Here is a 17,954-nt window from a genome sequence, read left to right on the forward strand (position 1 = left end):
TAGGGAGAAGTGCACTAAAAACTGTAAGGGTACATTTTGAATGGTTGATGAAGAATGGAAGTACTGCAGAATCAGGTTATAATCTTAAACAGATTATAAAGGAGGAAACTATTTAGAATATATTACCATTATTTAATAAAATCCATACTGATGGAAGACCTCTGCTGGGAGTGAAGGCAGCTGTTGAGCAGTCCAGCCAATATTTTGTCGAGTATATTGAAATGACGTTTCAATATCAGAAACACAGCCTTCAATCTTTTTTTTTGTCATTAACACATTAGCAACGTTGGACTTTGGAGGTGGCAATGTATCCCTGACATCCAGTGTTGCTAAGGCAGGGAGTAGGTTTTAAAATATTGTCCAATTCAGGTGATCATAAAGTATTTTGTTCTCAACCTGTCCCATTGACCACACTGTGTTGCCAAGTGTAAATGCTGCTGCAACTCTCACCCATTCTCCCATCCATTTTCTAACCCATTCTCCCATCCATTTTCTCACCCATTCTCCCACCCTATTCAAGAGAGGTCGATACGGGGTCCCAGTTAGTACTGGGAATCTGTGGCGGTCTACTAAAATGTGTCTAGACTACGTGTTGAGAGATGGGGGAGTGAAAGCTACACTGTTAGCCAGTGAGAGGCATACTTTATGTTGCTTGGGGTAGAGTTTGGGTGGTGAGGATAGACTACGTTGATTTGCCACATTTATTTTGCTAACCATTTTGGATTTGAATTATAGTTACCCACCTTTTACATGATCTGCTGAAATACTAACCTGATAGACCTGGTCCAAGGAGCTTGATCAGTCCCAGTTTATGTTTTGTAATATTGCCCACTATTGAGTCGATATTGGTCTCACAAATATAACATGATTCTTTAAATAAAGATCCTTATTGCGCAAAGTTTGCTTGGTTACCTCCCTAGTGCCAAAGTCAAGGATATCACTGAGCAACTGCAGAGAACCCTGGGGAAATGTAGTCTTGTAGTCAGAATTTAGAAAACTGGGTAGGAAATGAGAAAGCAGGACCTCAAAAGAGGTAATTTCTGAATAATTATCAGTGCCATGGGAGGATAAAGCAGACAACAAACACATGGTTGGAAATATGGCACAGGAAGGAGGACTTTAGCATGAGACATTGGGACTGGCTGCGGGGAAGCTTGGAACTGTATAGGTAAAATGGTTTGCACCTATGTAGACCTAGGATTTACAGTGTGGTCTGCTATTGTGATTGGAAAGTTTTAAACTAACTTGGCAAAGGTTTGAGAATCAGGAGATAATATCAGAGAAGGATACAAAAATTCACAGAATACTGAGAGGGATACATGGCAATAGAAAAGGGAACATTGCAACAATTGGGGTCAGAGAGTACAATGGGATCTTGTTCAGATGGGCCTATGGGCTGAGGAGTGGAATATGGAGTTTAAATGAGATAAATGTTGCATTTTGGAAAGGCAAATCAGTTTGGGACTTATACAGTTAATTGTAGGACCCTGAGGAGTGTTGCCAAACAAAGAGACCTAGGCGTGCAGGTTCATAGTTCCTTGAAAGTGGAGTTGCAGGTAGGCAGGTGGTGAAGGTGATGTTTGGCATACTTTTCTTCATCGGTCAGTGCATTGAGTATAGTTGGGAGGGCCACTTTTAGAATTTCTGGTTTGCCTGCTTTAGGAAAGGTATTGTTAAACTTGAAAGGGTTCAGAAAGGATTTACAAGGATGTTGCTAGGATTGGAGGGTTTGAACTGTAGTGACAGGCTGAATAGGTGTGAGCCTTCTTTCCCTATACCGTCAGAGGCCGAGGGGTGACCTTATAAAGGTTTATAAAACCACGAGGGTCATGGATAGGGTGAATAGCCGAGTCTTTTCCGAGAGTAGAGATGTCCAAAACTAGAGGGCTTGGCTTTAAGGTGAGAGGATAAAGACTCAACAAGGACCCGAGGGCAACTTTGTCTCACAGATTGGTGCATGGATGGAATGAGCTTTCATAGAAGCCCTATAGTGTGGAACAGGCTATTTAGCCCAGCAAGTCCACACCAGCTCTCCAAATAGCATCCCATCCACGCTCATCCCCATACACTATCCATGTAACCATGCATTCCCATGGCTAATCCACCTAACCTATACATCCCTGCACAATTTAGCATGACCAATCCACCTTGCTTGCACACCTTTGGATTGTGGGAGGAAACTAGAGCACCTGAAGGAAACCCACGCACACACGAGGAGAATGTACAAACTCCAAACAGCCAGTTGCCCAAGGCTGGAAGTGCCAGGGTCTCTGACACTGTGAGGCAGCAGTACTAACCATCGAGCCACTGTGTTGTCCAAAGCTGCCAGATGAAGTGGTGGAGGCTGGTACAATTACAACATTTAAAAGGCATCTGGATGGGTATATGAAGAGCAAAGGGTTAGAGGGATCTGAGCCAAATGCTAAAATGGAAGTAGATTAATTTAGGATATCTGGTTGGCATGGACAAGTTGGATCAAAGGGTCTGTTTGCTTGCTGTATAACTGTATGACGCTATGAGTAAGGGAAAAAGTCCAAATCAGGGTGAAGTGCATGATAATTAATGCACCGTCTGTAGTAAATAAGATTACAGATTGCTACTTGGAAATAGGCTGTTGTGGTAACAGAGATTTGGCTTAAAGAAAAACAGCACCAAGTGTGAAATATTTCTGGATATAATATGCCCAGGAAATGGAGAAATGAATACAGAAAAATTGAAATGCTGGAGAAATAGGATGTTCCAGAGGGGTCAAGGACAGAACCTGCTTAGTCAGAGATAAGGAACAAGAAAGTTCAATTTTTTTGTTTGGTGTAGTTTTTAAGCCATTAAGTAGTGCAAAGAATGTGCAAGAGAATTACAGAGAAATGTAATAAATTATAAAGTAAATGTAATGGAGAAAATATGTTAATTGTCTGAATATAGACTTGGATAGTCGTCCTGTAAAGAGTAGAGAGGAACTGTGGGCCCAGCTGAGGTATTAAATAAATGCTTTAAGGTATCGGAACTGGATAAAATGTATCTAAAGGTGATGAGGGAAATGAATGGAAATTGCAGAGCCCCTGGCCATAATCTTTCAGCCTTCTTTAGACTCAGTGATGCTGCCAGGGGACTGGAGAATTGCAACAAAAATAAGTGTCAGGCAAGCCCAGCAACTACAGGCCAGTAGTGGGAAAATTTCAAGAAACAATAATTCAGACAATATTAATCATCACATCAACAAATGAATGTAAATTATAGAAAGTCAACATGGATTTCTTAAGGGAAAATCATGTTTAACTAATTTGCTGGATGTTTTTTTGATGAGCAAACAGAAAGGGTTGATAAGGACAACGTTGTTGATATGACATACATGGATATTTTATATAGTGTTACACAGCCAACCTGTGAACAATGTCATAGTTCATAGGAAGAAAAGAGAAAGTAACAAAATGGATACAACATTGGTTAAGTGACAAACAGCAACTAGCAGTAGTTAATGGATATTTTTATTTGTTTCTGTCCTTTGATATTTATTTCATAAATTTGTACATAGGATGTGGGCATCACTGGCAGGGCAGAATTTATTGCCCATTCCTAATTGAAATAACTCCACAGAGGCCGGTATCCTGTCATCGAATTACACTTTATTTACACGCGGGAAGTCCTTGACACTGATCCGGCTTCCGCAGAGCCAAGCTCTCAGAGTGAACAGGATGTCTGTCATTCTTATTTATATCTGTCAGCCACGGCTCCCTGATCGGACCAGATTAACAGCCCCAATCAGGGAACTCATATTCTATGAGGACTACCTGGCTGGCCTTATTACAATCGCTACATTCCTCCACCTGTAGTCCGAGGACAGAGGCTTGTTTTTTGTAGCTCCCCCAGGGCATTCTAGCACCAGGACAAATCTTCCAACTCTGCTTCTGATAAGGGCAGAATTGTCGTTGGAATGTGTCTATTTTGTGTATTTTGAAATATCCTAGAAAATGGCTATGTCTATGTCTATGTATTATTCACCCATTTAACTTAATTTGCCAGTTTAATCTGCTTTCATGCCTTAATAATTGCCCTTACTTAAGTTTAAATATATTTTTATTTGTAAAATTCAATCATATTGTGATTGCTACTACCTCGGGGTGCCTTCATTATGAGGTCATTAATTCATTGCACAATACCAGCTCTATTATAGCCTGGTCTTTGGTTGGCTTCAGAACATGTTGTTTTCAGAGGTGATTCCAAAAGCATTTTATGGACACTTCGTCTAGCTTACCTTTGCCCATCTGATTATTTATAAATTAATTTATTTATAAACAGTTTATTTATAAATTAAAGCTCTCCATGATTATTGCTGCATCCTTTTTGACAAGTTCCTATTATCTCTTATGCTCTATTCTACCATGTTGTTACTGTTAGTGGGCCTGTCCTTTCCCACAAACTGCTTCTACGTCCTACTTTACTAAACTAAGGTCATTCCTCTGCATTTTGCTAATACCATTTTAATTAACAGAGCCATCCTTCTACTTTTCCTTAGCTTCCTGTCCTTCCTAAGTGTCACTTATTCTTCGATATTCAGGTACCAATTTATGTCATTCCTACAACCATGTCTCTGTAATTGCTACCTGATCATAGTTATTGATTTCTATTTGTACTATCAGGTAATCTGTTTTGATTTGATTGCTACTTGCATTCAGATACAGCATTTTTAGCACTTCTTTATTTTTGTAACCTTCAGCTTTATCCATTGATTTATAATGATATTTGTACTCTCTCTCCCTTCCTGTCACAGTCTATTTACCATTTCCTATGTAAATATATTTCTCACTTCCCATGCCTTTATTCTTTGATTTACCATACATTATCAAATTTGATTGCTTACTATTTTGTACTTAATCTATTTAGTTTAAGCTCCCCTCTACTTCGCTACTTATCTGGCATGCTAGTCCCAGTGCTGTTCAGGTGTAAATTATCCCCCAGTACAGCATCCACTTTCCCCAGTACTGGTGCCATTGCCCCAAGAACTGCAACCCATTTCTCCCATTCCAGTGTGTGAGCCATGCATTCATCCCTCCAATTATATTTGCACATCATTCAGGCAATATCCAGAGATATTACCTTTGGGATTTTGCTGCTTAATTTGGTGCCTAGCTCTTGTACTAACTATGCAGAATCTATTTCTTTGCCCTGCCTATGCTGTTGGTACTTACTAGGAACACATTGACTGGATCCTCATTCTCCCATTCATCTCCATTCCACAGCAAATTGCCCGAACCCTGGCACTAGACTGGCAACATAGAGTTGTGCATTCTCACTGTTCACCTCAGAGACAGTGTCAATCCTCCTCACTAAACTATGTCCTATTACCACGACATTCTCCGTACTTGTATGGCTTCCTACACCATAGTGCCATGGTCAGTTAGTTCATCCACCCTGCAGCCCACACTCTCATCCAAATAAGTTAAAGGAATTTCTAGTCCATTGGACATTTGCAAAGGATATTGATGATCAGGGCGATTGGGCAAAATTCTAGCTGATGGATTTCAGTCTCAGCAAGTATGAGGTTATCCATTTTATACCAAAGAAGGTTAGATCAGGGGACGTTCTGTATGATAAGATGTAATATATAGTGGATGTCCAAAGAGATTTGGGGATTCTGGTGTGCAGATCTTTAAAATGCCACAAGCAGGTGCAGAAAATAATCAAGAAGGCTAATGGACAGGAGCAAAAGTATGTAAAAGTTATGCTGCAGTCATACAAAGCCCTGGTTAGAAACCATATGGAGTACTGTGAACAGGTCTAGTCATCACACCTTATCAAGGATATATAGGCTGTGATTTACATGTTATCTCGATTTCAGGAGTTAGGTTATGAGGAGACGTTATATTAATTCGACCTGTTTTCTCAAGAATTTAGAAGATTGAGGAGTGATCTGAGGAAATCTTCAAGATATTAACAGAAAAAGACATAAAAGATAAAGTTAAACTATTTCCATTGGTTGGAGATTCTAGAACTTGGAAGCATAGTGTGAGAATTAGGGCCAGACCACTCGGGAAAGATGTTAGGAAGCACTTTGACACAAAAAGGGTGATGTAGGTTTAGAACTCTCTTCGATAAATGGCAGTTGATGCTAGATCAGTTGTTAATTTTAAATCTGTGATCTGTAAAATTTTGTTACGTAAGAATATTAACAGATATGGGCCAATGGCAGGGATGCAGAGCTCGGCCACAAATTAGCTATGACCTCATTGAATGGCAGGAGCTGAATGGCCTATTTCTCTTCCTATAAAGACTGAAGGTCCTGCACTCCTGCCCTCTGGGCCCTCTTAACTGCCTCACTCACAACCATACCCTCCATTCCCTGGCCAGTGATCAAATCAGAAGACCTCATCCTCACTTGTGTAACCACTTTGAGGAATAAATTGTGCAAGTTATTTTTCTCCTTCCTGATGTGCCGCAATGTTTGTAGTCCATTCTCTAGCTCATAACCTCTGAACTGAGGCCACACAAACTGCAACCACTCTCTGTAAACATGATTTCCCTGGATCACACTGGTCCAGGAGCTCCCACGTTCTGCAGTTGCAATACACAAGAACCGGGCATTTGAATGCCTCAGTTAACCTGCCTCCTACACATTTCCAGGCATTGCATTTGTGGGCGGCACGGTGGCACAGTGGTTAGCACTGTTGCCTCACAGCGCCAGAGACCCGGGTTCAATTCCCGCCTCAGGCGACTGACTGTGTGGAGTTTGCACGTTCTCCCCGTGTCTGCGTGGGTTTCCTCCGGGTGCTCCGGTTTCCTCCCACAATCCAAAAAATGTGCAGGTTAGGCAAATTGGCCATGCTAAATTGCCCGTAGTGTTAGATGAAGGGGTAAATATAGGGGAATGGGTCTGGATGGGTTACGCTTCAGCGGGTCGGTGTGGACTTGTTGGGCCGAAGGGCCTGTTTCCACACTGTAAGTAATCTAATCTAATCTAATCTAAAATCTAGTTCCATATCCTAACTATTCTCAGAACCCTCTTGTTTCTTTTGTACATCTTTTCAAATTTACACAGTCTCATTCTTGTTCCTTTTATGAGCTGGAACAGCTCCTTCCAATTTACTCTGTTCACCTTTGAGGTGGACATCTATCGTATCTCCCCTCAGTTGCCTTCTCTCCAAAGAGAACAGTCCTAACTTCTTCAATCTATCCTCATAACTGATGTTTCTCTTATCTGAAACTATTCTTGTAAATCGCTTCTGCACTGTCTCCAATTCATTTACATCTTTCTTATAATGTAGAGCACACAACTACACAAAGTGATGTTATATAAGTGTCTTATACAAGTTCAACATCAACCACTTGACCTTATACTCTATGCCCTTATTAATAAAGCCAAAAACACTGTATGCTTTACTAACTGCCCTCTCCATCTATCTTGCCATCTTCAATGAGCTGGACACATATACACGTAGGTTCCTCTGCTCCTGCACACCCTTTAGATTTGTACCCCCTATTTTATATTGTCTTTCAATGTTCTTCCAATCAAAGTACATGACCTTACACTTCCCTGCACTGAACCTATCTTCACACTCCACCAATTTGTCAATGCCCTTTTGGAGTTCCACACTGCCATCCTCACAGTTTGCAACTCTTCCAAGCATTGTGTCATTTGCAAATTTTGAAATTGTCTCCTTTCACCAAGATCCAAATCATTAACGCATATCAAGAAAAACAAAGGTCCCAATACCAACCCTTGGTAAACTCCACGACAAGCCTTCTTCCAGTTCAAAAAATATCCCTTGACCATTACTGTTTCCCATCACTCAGTGAATTTTATATCCACATTGCTACTGACCCTTTTATACCATGATCTGTAACTTTCTTCACATATCTGTTGTTGTGGCATCATTTAAAATACCTTCTGGAAATCCATCTCTATGACCCTATGAAGGTATCACTGGCAGGGCCTGTATTTATTATCTATTCTGGTTACCCTTGAGAAAGTGGTAGTAAGCTGCTTTCATGAACCATTGCAGTCTATGTGCTATAGATAGACCCATAATGACATTAGGAAGAGTATTATAAGATCTTGGCCCAGCAACACTGAAGGAGCAGCAATATATTTCCAAATAAGGATGCTGAATGGCTTGGAGGGAAACTTGCAGCTGATTGTTCTGATGTATCTGCTGCCCTTGTTCTAAAGCACATCACATTGTTACCCTCATAAAGCCTTTCTGTTAACCTCTTCAAAAAAGTTCAGCAAGTTAGTGAAACACAATTCCCCCTTTAGAAATCTATGCTGATTCTTCCTAATCAGTCCACTTTTTACCATATGTCTACTAGTTCTATCCCGAATAATTGCTTCTAGAAGCTTCTGTGCCACTGGCTTTAAACTGACTAGTCTGTAATTGCTGGGGTTATCTTTGCAACCTTTCTTTAACAAGGCCATAATGTTTGTAATTCTGCCCCCCCATACCCAGGTCCAGGGAAGACTGAAAGAATACAATCTGTGCCCCTGCAATTTCTATCCCAATGTCCTTCAAAATCCTTGAAAGTCCCATTACCTTGTCAGCTTTATGTATGAACAATCTATTCAAGACTTCTTCTGTCTTCATGTTGAATCCTCTAATGACAGAGCTTCCTCCTCTGTCACCATGGTCTGGGGGACATCCTCTTCTTTTATAAAGACAGATGCAAAGTATTCATTTAACACCTCTGACATGCCCTGTGCCTCTGCGTATAAATCCCCTTTTTGGTCTCCAATTGACCTTACTCCTCCTTTTAACCATTCTTTTAGGATTTATATGCTTATAGAAGATTTTGGGATTCCACATTGTTAGCTGCTAATATTTTATCATAATTCCTCCTTGGTTCTCCTAATGCTCTTTCACCTCCCTCCTAAACATTAAATATTCCTCTTGGCTCTCAGGTGTAATTTCTGCATTAAGTCTCCCCTCAAGGGCAATGTTGACTAGGCTACAGCTAAACAATAAAAAGGGTAGAGTTATACTTCTTGGTGTAGTCTCTAGACCACCAACTAGTGAAAAGGATTAGATGAACAAATCTATTAGTTTACTTTGTGCTAGTAATCTCTCTAGAAGCCTCCTAATCACAATGGTGTGAAAGAGGGATGCCAGGCAATTCTGAGCTGTTTAGCAAAATCTTAATAGCTGAATCTTCCAAGACGCAAGCAATTATATTCATTGGCACTCTCATATTTGTCTGGAAATAATTGTTTTAATGGTTGCTGCTTGCATTTATTTTACTTGTTCACAGGATGTGGGCACAGCTCACTAGGGTAGCATATTTGACTCCGTAAAATATAGCTCTGAGTTGCCGTCTTGAACTACACAGTCCTTGGGTTGTGTGTACACTCATCGTGTTCTAAGAAAGTTCCAGAATTTGACTCAGCAACTGGGAAAGAAGTACAATATTGGTCCAAGTCGGGATGCTGTGGGACTTGGAAGTGAACTTCCAGTTAGCATTGTTCCCATATATCTACTGTCCCTCTTGATGGTAAAGGATGTGTTTTTGGAAGGTGCTGTTGGAGTAAGTCTTGTAGGTTATTGCTGTGGATTTTGTATATGGTATGCAATGTTGCCACTGTGAGTCAGTGGTGAAGGGAGTGAATGTTGAAGGTGGTGATTGACATGCCAATCAAGCAGGCTGCTTTGACTTGGATGACGGTATGCCTTTTTTAAGTGCTGCTGGAGTAATATCCATTCAGGCAAGAGACCAATATTCTGTCCCACCACTGACTTGGACAGGTTTTAGACAGGAGATGAGTTTCTCCCTGTAGCCTCCAACCTGCTGTTGTCGTCACAGTATTTATGTGACTGATCCAGTTCAATTTCTGATCAATTGTGAGGCTGTTAATGGTGATGGATTCAGCAATGGTAATGCCATTAAACATCATGGGGAGAAGCTTCTCTCATACTATTCCAAGAGGGAAGAATGGGAACTTTGAGGCCCAGAATCTGTAGTAAATTGAAGATAAGCAACTTGAAAGGTGCCAATCATTAGAGATGCAATGCCCTCACTCTTTCCAATCTCAGGGCCTATATTTGGACACAACAGAAATGTTGTGTCATTGATATCTCCACTTCACAAGGCAGGTACCCATGGGATTGATTGCAAAGTGCTTCTGACATCCCAGTGCATTGTAAACTTTCTGATCACAATTTGTCTATACTTTTAAACCTTTCAAAATAGAGTGTCAGGCATATCCTGAAAAATATGGCCTATTATCGGTTTATACAGGATGGGGAATCCAAGATGGAGAACAGGAAAGATTGTGGCTGTAACAGCTGATCCTTTGTTGAGGTATTTTAGGTGTCAGAGCTGATTTCCTTGAATTTCAGGAGCAGAAATTACTGTTTTCTAAGCTTTTGCATTGTTTTGGAAATTTGGTGAAAAAATTATCAAAACAACGGCACTTTAAAAAAGAGGAAGAGACGCAAAGACAGTGACCACATGGGAAATGATTCAAATGGAGAAAGAAACCTACACTGCTGGCTGACCCAGCAGTGAATCTGCACAACTGCTGCCTTTGCTGTAGAGTTTCAAGTATCTCTGGACATAGGAGTTGGTTCTAAGAAAAATAAACAAACAGCAAAATTCTTAGCTGACCTGGAGAAACCTTGGGGGGGGGGGGGGGGGAGTGGGGGGCAGTGGTGCAGGAAGAGGGTGGTGGAGATCACAACAGGGGAGCAGTAAAGTGGCTAATTTTAAAGCCTAACCTTGCTTGTTTTTGTAAATCTACAGTAGTGAGGACAGGGAGTTCTTTCTTGTTTATATGTTTTTATTGAGATCTGTCTCTTGATTAAACCTAAATAATATAAAAACATAGCTACTAAGCTAGCCTGGAGCAGGGATTTTAGAGCAGTAAGATTATGCTATTTTCTGGGTCTATAGATTGTTAAGGTGCAAAGCTGGGCAAAAGTGAGGACTGCAGATGCTGGAAATCAGAATTTAGATCAGAGTTGTGCTGGAAAAGCACAGCAGGTCAGGCAGCATCCGAGGAGACGGAAAATCAATGAATCAGGCGAAAGCTCTTCATCAGCCCTTAAGGTGCAAAGATGGCCTGTATTAGAGTGATCTGCTTTTCTTATTGGATGTTGGAAATTAGGAAGAGTTTCCATGTTACTGATGTTTATGTCTGCAGGAAGTCTGTTTAGTTGCGAATCCTATTGGTCCCCATGGATCGTTTGGAGCAGCTGTTACAGGCAATGAGGAATTTACAGGAGCTCAGGGTGTGATGGATGGCAGTTGCAGGAAAGGAGATAAACTGAAGTTATGGGTGACGTCCAGGAAAGGTAGGAGAGGAAGGCAGGAAGCGTAGGAATCTTCTGTGGCTCTCCCCATCTCAAACAAGTATGCTGTTTTGGAAAATGTAGGGGGTTGATGGACTCTCAGAGGAATGTAGCATGAACAGTCAGGTTTCTGGTACTGAGACTGGCTCTAATGTAATGAAGGGTACACCAGGTTCCAAGCGATCGTTTGTGGTTGGGGACTCTGTAGTCAGAGGCACAGATAGACAATTCTGCTGCCGACAGTGAGACATCAGAATGGTATGTTGCCTCCCTGGTGCCAGGATCAAGGATATCTCAGAGATAGTCCAGACTATTCTCAAAGGTGAGAGAGACTTGTGGGAGGCTGTTGTACGCATTGGTTCTAACAACACAGGAAGAGAAAAGAACGAGATTCTGAGGAGAGAATATAGGAAGTTAGGCAGGAATTTAAACAGGAGATCCTCTAGGGTAGTCATAACTAGACTACTCTTGGTGCCACAAGCTAGTGAGGGTAGGAAAAGGAGGATAGAGCAGATAAATGTGTGGCTGAGATGCTGATGTAGAGGAGAAGGGTTCATATTTTTGGATCATTGGAACCTCTTCTGGGATAGAAGTGACCTGTATAAGAAAGACAGATTGCATCTGAATTGGAAGGGGACTAATCTACTGGTGGGGAGACTTGCTAGAGCTGCTTGGGAGGATTTAAAGTAGTAAAGGAGGGTGGGGAGGTGGGACACAGGGACATAGTGAGGACTGGTACAGTTGGGAAAAGGAGTAAGTCAAACAGTCAGGGCAGGCAGGAACAAAGCAGACAATGAGGTAGGACTGATAAATTAAAGTGAATTTATTTCAATGCTAAAGGCCTAACAGGTAAGGCAGATGAACTCAGGTCATGATTGGGAATATGGGACTGGGATATCAACAATTACAGAGAAATAGTTCAGAGATGAACAGGACTGGCAGCTTAACATTTCAAGGTATAGATGCTATGGGAAGGATAGAAAAGGGGGAAAGAGAGGAGGAGGAGCAGTGTTTTTGATTAGGGATAACATTATGGCTGTACTTAGGGAGGATATTTCTGGGAATAGGTCCAGGGAAATTATTTGAGTGGAACTGACAAATAGGAAAGGGATGATCACCTCTTTGGGTTTGTACTAAAGAACTTTCAAAAGCTGATTGGGAGGGGCAAATGTTCACAGGTAAAGAGACAGCAGGAAAATAGAAAGCTTTCAAAAATGAGATAACGAGAGTCTAGAGACTGTATGTTCCTGTTAGGTGAAGGGCAAGGCTGGTGGGTGAAGGGCAAGGCTGGTAGGTGTAGGGAATGCTGGATGACTAGAGAATTTCAGGTTTTGATTAAGAATCAGAAGGAAGCATATGTCAAGTATAGACAAGATAGATCAAATGAATCCTTAGAAGAGTATAAAGGCATTAGGAGTATACTTAAGAGGGAAATCAGATTGGCAAAAAAGGGACATAAGATAACTTTGGCAAATAGGGTTGAGAGAATCCAAAGAGGGTAATTAGGGAGAGAATAGCACGCCTTAAAGATCAGCAAAGCCGCCTAGATTTGTAACTGCAGGAGATGGGAAGATACTAAACGGGTATTTTGCAACAGTGTTTACTGTGGAGACAAATGTGGAAGATATAGAATATGGGGAAATAAATAGTAATGTTTTGAAAAATGTCCATATTGCTGAGGAGGAGGTGCTGAACATGCTAAAATCTGTAAAGGTGGATAAATCCCCAGGACCTGATCAGGTGTACCCTAGAACTCTGTGGGAAGTTAGGGAAATGATCGCTGGGCCCCTTGCTGAGATATTTGTATCATCGAAAGCCACACGTGAGGTGCTGGAAGACTGGAGATTGGCTAACGTGGTGTCACTGTTTAAGAAAGGTGGTAAGGAAAAACATGGGAAGTATAGAGCTGTAAGCCTGACATTGTTGGTGGGTAAGTTGTTGGAAAGAATCTTGAGGGGCAGGATTTGCATATTTTCGGAATGGCAAGGACTAGCTAGGGATAGTCAACATGGCTTTGTGAGTGGGAAATTGTATGTCACTAACTTTATTGAGATTTTTTAAGAAGTAACAAAGAGAATCGATGAGGGCTAAGTGATAGATGTGATGATTGTGGACTTCAATAAGGTGTTTGACAAGGTTCCTCATGGTAGACAGCAAGGTTAGATCACATGACATATATGGAGAACTAGCCACTTGGATACAAAACTGGCTCAAAGGTAGAAGACAGAGAGTGGTGGAGGCCTGTGACCATCGGTGTGCCACAAGGATCAGTGCAAGGTCTGCTGCTTTGTGTCATTTATATAAATGATTTAGATGTGAACATAGGAGGTATCGTTAATAAGTTTGCAGATGACAGCAAAATTGGAGATATAGGGACAGCGAAGAAGGTTATCTCAGATTACAATAAGATCTTGATCACATGGGCCAATGGACAGAGGAGTGGCAAATGGAGTTTAATTTAAAGAAATGTGAGGTGCTGCATTTTGGAAAGGCAAATCAGGGCAGGACTTACACACTTAATGATAAGGTCTTGGGGAATTATGCCGAACAAAAAGACCTTGGAGCGTAGGTTCATAGTTCCCTGAAAGTGGAGTCGCAGATAGGATAGTGAAGAAGGCATTTGGTATGCTTGCCTTTATTGATCAGTGCATTAAATGTAGGAATTGAGAGGTTATATTGTGGCTGTATAAGACTTTGGTTAGGCCACTATTGGAATACTGTGTGCAATTCTAGTCTCCTTGTCATAGGAAGGATTTATAAGAATGTTGCCAGGGTTGGAGGGTTTGAGCTATAAGGAGAGGTTGAATAAGCTGGGGCTTCTTTCCTGTATCATGGGAAGCTTATGGGTTACCTTAGAGAAGCTTATAAAATCACTGTGTTAGCTGTAAAATCAAAAGCCCTGTGATTCCTTTTCAAGGGTCTGCAAAATTAAGAAGTGAGAAATTTGAAATGTATTTTGTTACAGGAAATTATAACAGACAACATTGGTAGTCATATTTTTGGCTTTTGTTTTGTTAAATCTATCTCGTTTGTGTTAACATGTGCTATGATGTTGGCACTCTTGATAATAGCGCTCAAATATTCTTCTGCAGGACAGAAACAGTAATTCATTACATCAAGTTTAGATTGGTTTCTTTGGAGATTAATGTAACTTTAAAGCTCTTCACATCTCTCACAGTGTGCAGCCACATGCATTTAGAATTAAAACTGCAAATCGCTTTTTTGGATTTTGCATTGGAAACCCATTGGCTGTGGTATTTGACAAACCATCTGGAAGCTCAGTTGAATGTACAAGTGAGGATTAACTAGCTCAGGCTTCTGAGGACCATGAGATTAAAAGAAGCAGCAATTTACGCATGTGTGTCTGCACAACAGCTGTCTACCTATCTATCTTGGGAAATACGGTATTTGCTCACGTATAATATGTTGTTTGCAATAAAGTGTTCCCCAGGCAGTGATTCCACTGTGGAAAATGAAAATTGTTTAAATTCTGAAAAGAAAATACATATCTAAAGTAAAATGTATACCAAGGCTTATTCAATTTTAGAATTATGTAATTTCATAGATCATATAGGTGGCTTAAAGTTAATGAAATGCAGCATTAACCCAAAGCATTTGTAAAATGCTTTTTGCAGGAATTATGTCATATCACATGGTCTGATTTGTGCACTTGAAGAGGATGTCATCAATTCCTTAATACTATTGGGTTAAAAGCTCATTGGTCAAAGTTCTGAAGGAAACCTGTCAGCCACTTTGTCATTAATGTATCATGAGTAAATGAAGAAGAAGATTGTTGGAAGAGGAAATATGTTCTCCCACATTTTTATGTTAAAAACATTTTTCATTCCATTATGTTACTAAGTATGTGTTCCCTTGGATTAGTTTATCAATCATTTTCATGTTACCTATATGGACCAATGATTTTAATTACACTTCAGTTGCCTTAACAGTGTAATTCCATGATCCCAATTTGCAAAAGCATTCTCATGCAGTATGAGGAAGGAGGACAAATCGCCTCAAAGTCACCTAGAGTGCTTCACTGTCAGTGAAATATTTGATGATGATAAGACTTGTGGGAAAGGGGGAATTGGTTCATGTTAAATTATGTGAGTGAGCTTCACCCTGAGAAAAGCAGCTGTGGGGCACTACTTGTCAGTGCCCTTCCTGTTCTTCCTTCTCTTCATGTTTCTCCTCCTCCCATTGCATTTCTTGCTATCCAGGTCATGGTGAGTTCTGGTCCCTCGTGATGTTGAGGTATTCATCAAAAAGGAGAAATGCTGCTGTAGTAATAATATCACTGAACTAGTAATCCAGCTGCCCAGGCTAATATTGTGTGAACATAGGTTCAAATCCTACAGTGCCTAATGGAACTTGAATTCAATTAATAAATCTGGATTTTAAAGCTAAACTCAGTAAAGGTGACTATGAATGTATTATTGATTATTGAGAAATCTGATATCCTTACCTTCTCAGGCCTACATGTAACCCCGGATCCATAGAATATCTTACAAATTGACAGACCACTCATTCTGCATATGTATGAACAAGGAGCAAGAGGCCATTCAGTCCCTCCTGCCTGCTGTGCCACTCTGTAAGATCATGGCTGGTCTGATTGTAACTTCAAATTGACATTCCTACCTACTCCTGATAACCTTTCACCCTATGTTTAATAAGTTTATATCCACTTCTGCCTGAAAAATATTCAAAAACTCTGCATTTTGAGGAAAGGAGTTCCAAAGACTTTTGAACCTTTTTTGTAAAAACAATTTGTTTTATTTCTGTTTTAAATGGGTGACTCCCCATTTTTAAACAGTGACCCCAAGTTCTAGATTCTTCTTTCAGACAAAACATCTCCACTTCCACATTGTCAAGACCTCTCATGATCTGATATGTTTCAACTAAGTTACCTCCTGCTCTTCTAAACCCCAGTGGATGTAAGCCTAGACTGTCTCATAAGACAACCTGCCTATCCCACGTATTACTCTGATAAACAATTTGAAAATGGCTTCCAACACATTTACCACCTTCCTTAAATAACCAGACTAATATTGTACTCAGTACTCCAAATATGGTATCATCAATACCTAGTGTTATTGAAGCATAACTTCCCTACTTTTGTATTCAATTCCCCCCTCTCAATAAACAATAACATGCTATTAGCTTTCCTAATTACTTACTGCATATTAGCCTTTTGTGATTCATGCACTAGGACACTTTCTGCATCTCAGAGCTCTGCAGCCTCCCACCATTTAGATAAGTTGCTTCTTTGTCATTCCTCCTGTCAAATTGATAATATCACGTTGTCCCACATTACATTTCATTTTCCAGAAATTTACCTTGTCTGTATCTTCTTATAGCCTCCTTATGTTCTCTTCAAAATTTACTTTCCTACCTATCCTCGTGGCATCAGAAAGAAATGGCAACTTTCAGCTCTTTCATCCTAGTGATGTAAGTTGTAAACAGTTATGGTTCCAACATTAACCCCTGTGGCACAGCACTTTTACATCTCGCTAACCAGAAAAAAATAACGTTTCAAATGTTTCAGCCAAACCAACATGCTACCCCTCGCACCATGAATTTTATTTTTTGTAATAACCTTTCACAGTCATAGAGTCATAGAGATGTACAGCACGGAAACAGACCCTTCCGTCCAACTTGGGTGACACTTTATCAAATGCCTTCTAGAAACCTAAGTACAATTCATCCAAAAGTACCTTTATCCTCAGCATGTTACTTCCCTAAGGTAAAGAACTCCAGTAGATTTGAGGGACACAATGTTCCTTTCATAAAACCTGACTCAACCTGAATACCTTCAACTTATTTAAATGTCCTACTACAACAACATAGAAGAATACAGCGCAGTACAGGCCCTTTGGCCCTAGATGTTGCGCCGATCCAAGCCCACCTAACCTATACTAACCCACTATCCTCCATATACCTATCCAATGCCTGCTGAAATGCCCATAAAGAGGGAGAGTCCACCACTGCTACTGGCAGGGCATTCCATGAACTTACGACTCGCTGAGTGAAGAACCTACCCCTAACTTCAGTCCTATATCTACCCCCCCTTAATTTAAAGCTATGCCCCCTTGTAATACCCGACTCCATACGCGGGAAAAGGTTCACACTGTCAACCCTATCTAACCCCCTAATCATCTTGTACACCTCAATCAAGTCACCCCTAAACCTTCTTTTCTCTAATGAAAACAGCCCCAAGTGTCTCAGTCTTTCCTCATACGATCTTCCTTCCATACCAGGCAACATCCTGGTAAACCTCCTCTGCACCCGTTCCAGTGCCTCCACATCCTTCCTATAGTATGGCGACTAAAACTGCACACAATATTCCAGATGCGGCCGCACCAGAGTCTTATACAACTGCATCATGACCTCAGGACTCCGGAACTCAATTCCTGTACCAATAAAAGCCTGTACGCCATATGCCTTCCTCACCGCACTATTTACCTGGGTGGCAACTTTCAGAGATCTGTGTACATGGACACCAAGATCCCTCTGCTCATCCACACTACCAAGTATCCGACCATTAGCCCAGTACCCCATCTTTTTGTTATTCTTCCCAAAGTGAATCACCTCACACTTAGCTACATTGAATTCCATTTGCCACCTTTCTGCCCAGCTCTGCAGCTTCTCTATATCCTGCTGTAACCTGCCACATCCTTCCTC

At 40.8% G+C, this 17,954-nt stretch overlaps 1 protein-coding gene across 2 annotated transcripts in view; it reads left to right on the top strand.

Moving 5' to 3' along the window:
• Positions 1-17,954, top strand: part of LOC122548208 (gamma-aminobutyric acid receptor subunit rho-2-like) — a 59,039-nt gene that overhangs the window by 4,728 nt on the left and 36,357 nt on the right. The window lies entirely within an intron of this gene.

Source organism: Chiloscyllium plagiosum, unplaced genomic scaffold, assembly GCF_037043375.1.
Source record: "Chiloscyllium plagiosum isolate Xiang-an unplaced genomic scaffold, Cpla_swu_hap1 HiC_scaffold_3, whole genome shotgun sequence".
NCBI lineage: Eukaryota > Metazoa > Chordata > Chondrichthyes > Orectolobiformes > Hemiscylliidae > Chiloscyllium > Chiloscyllium plagiosum.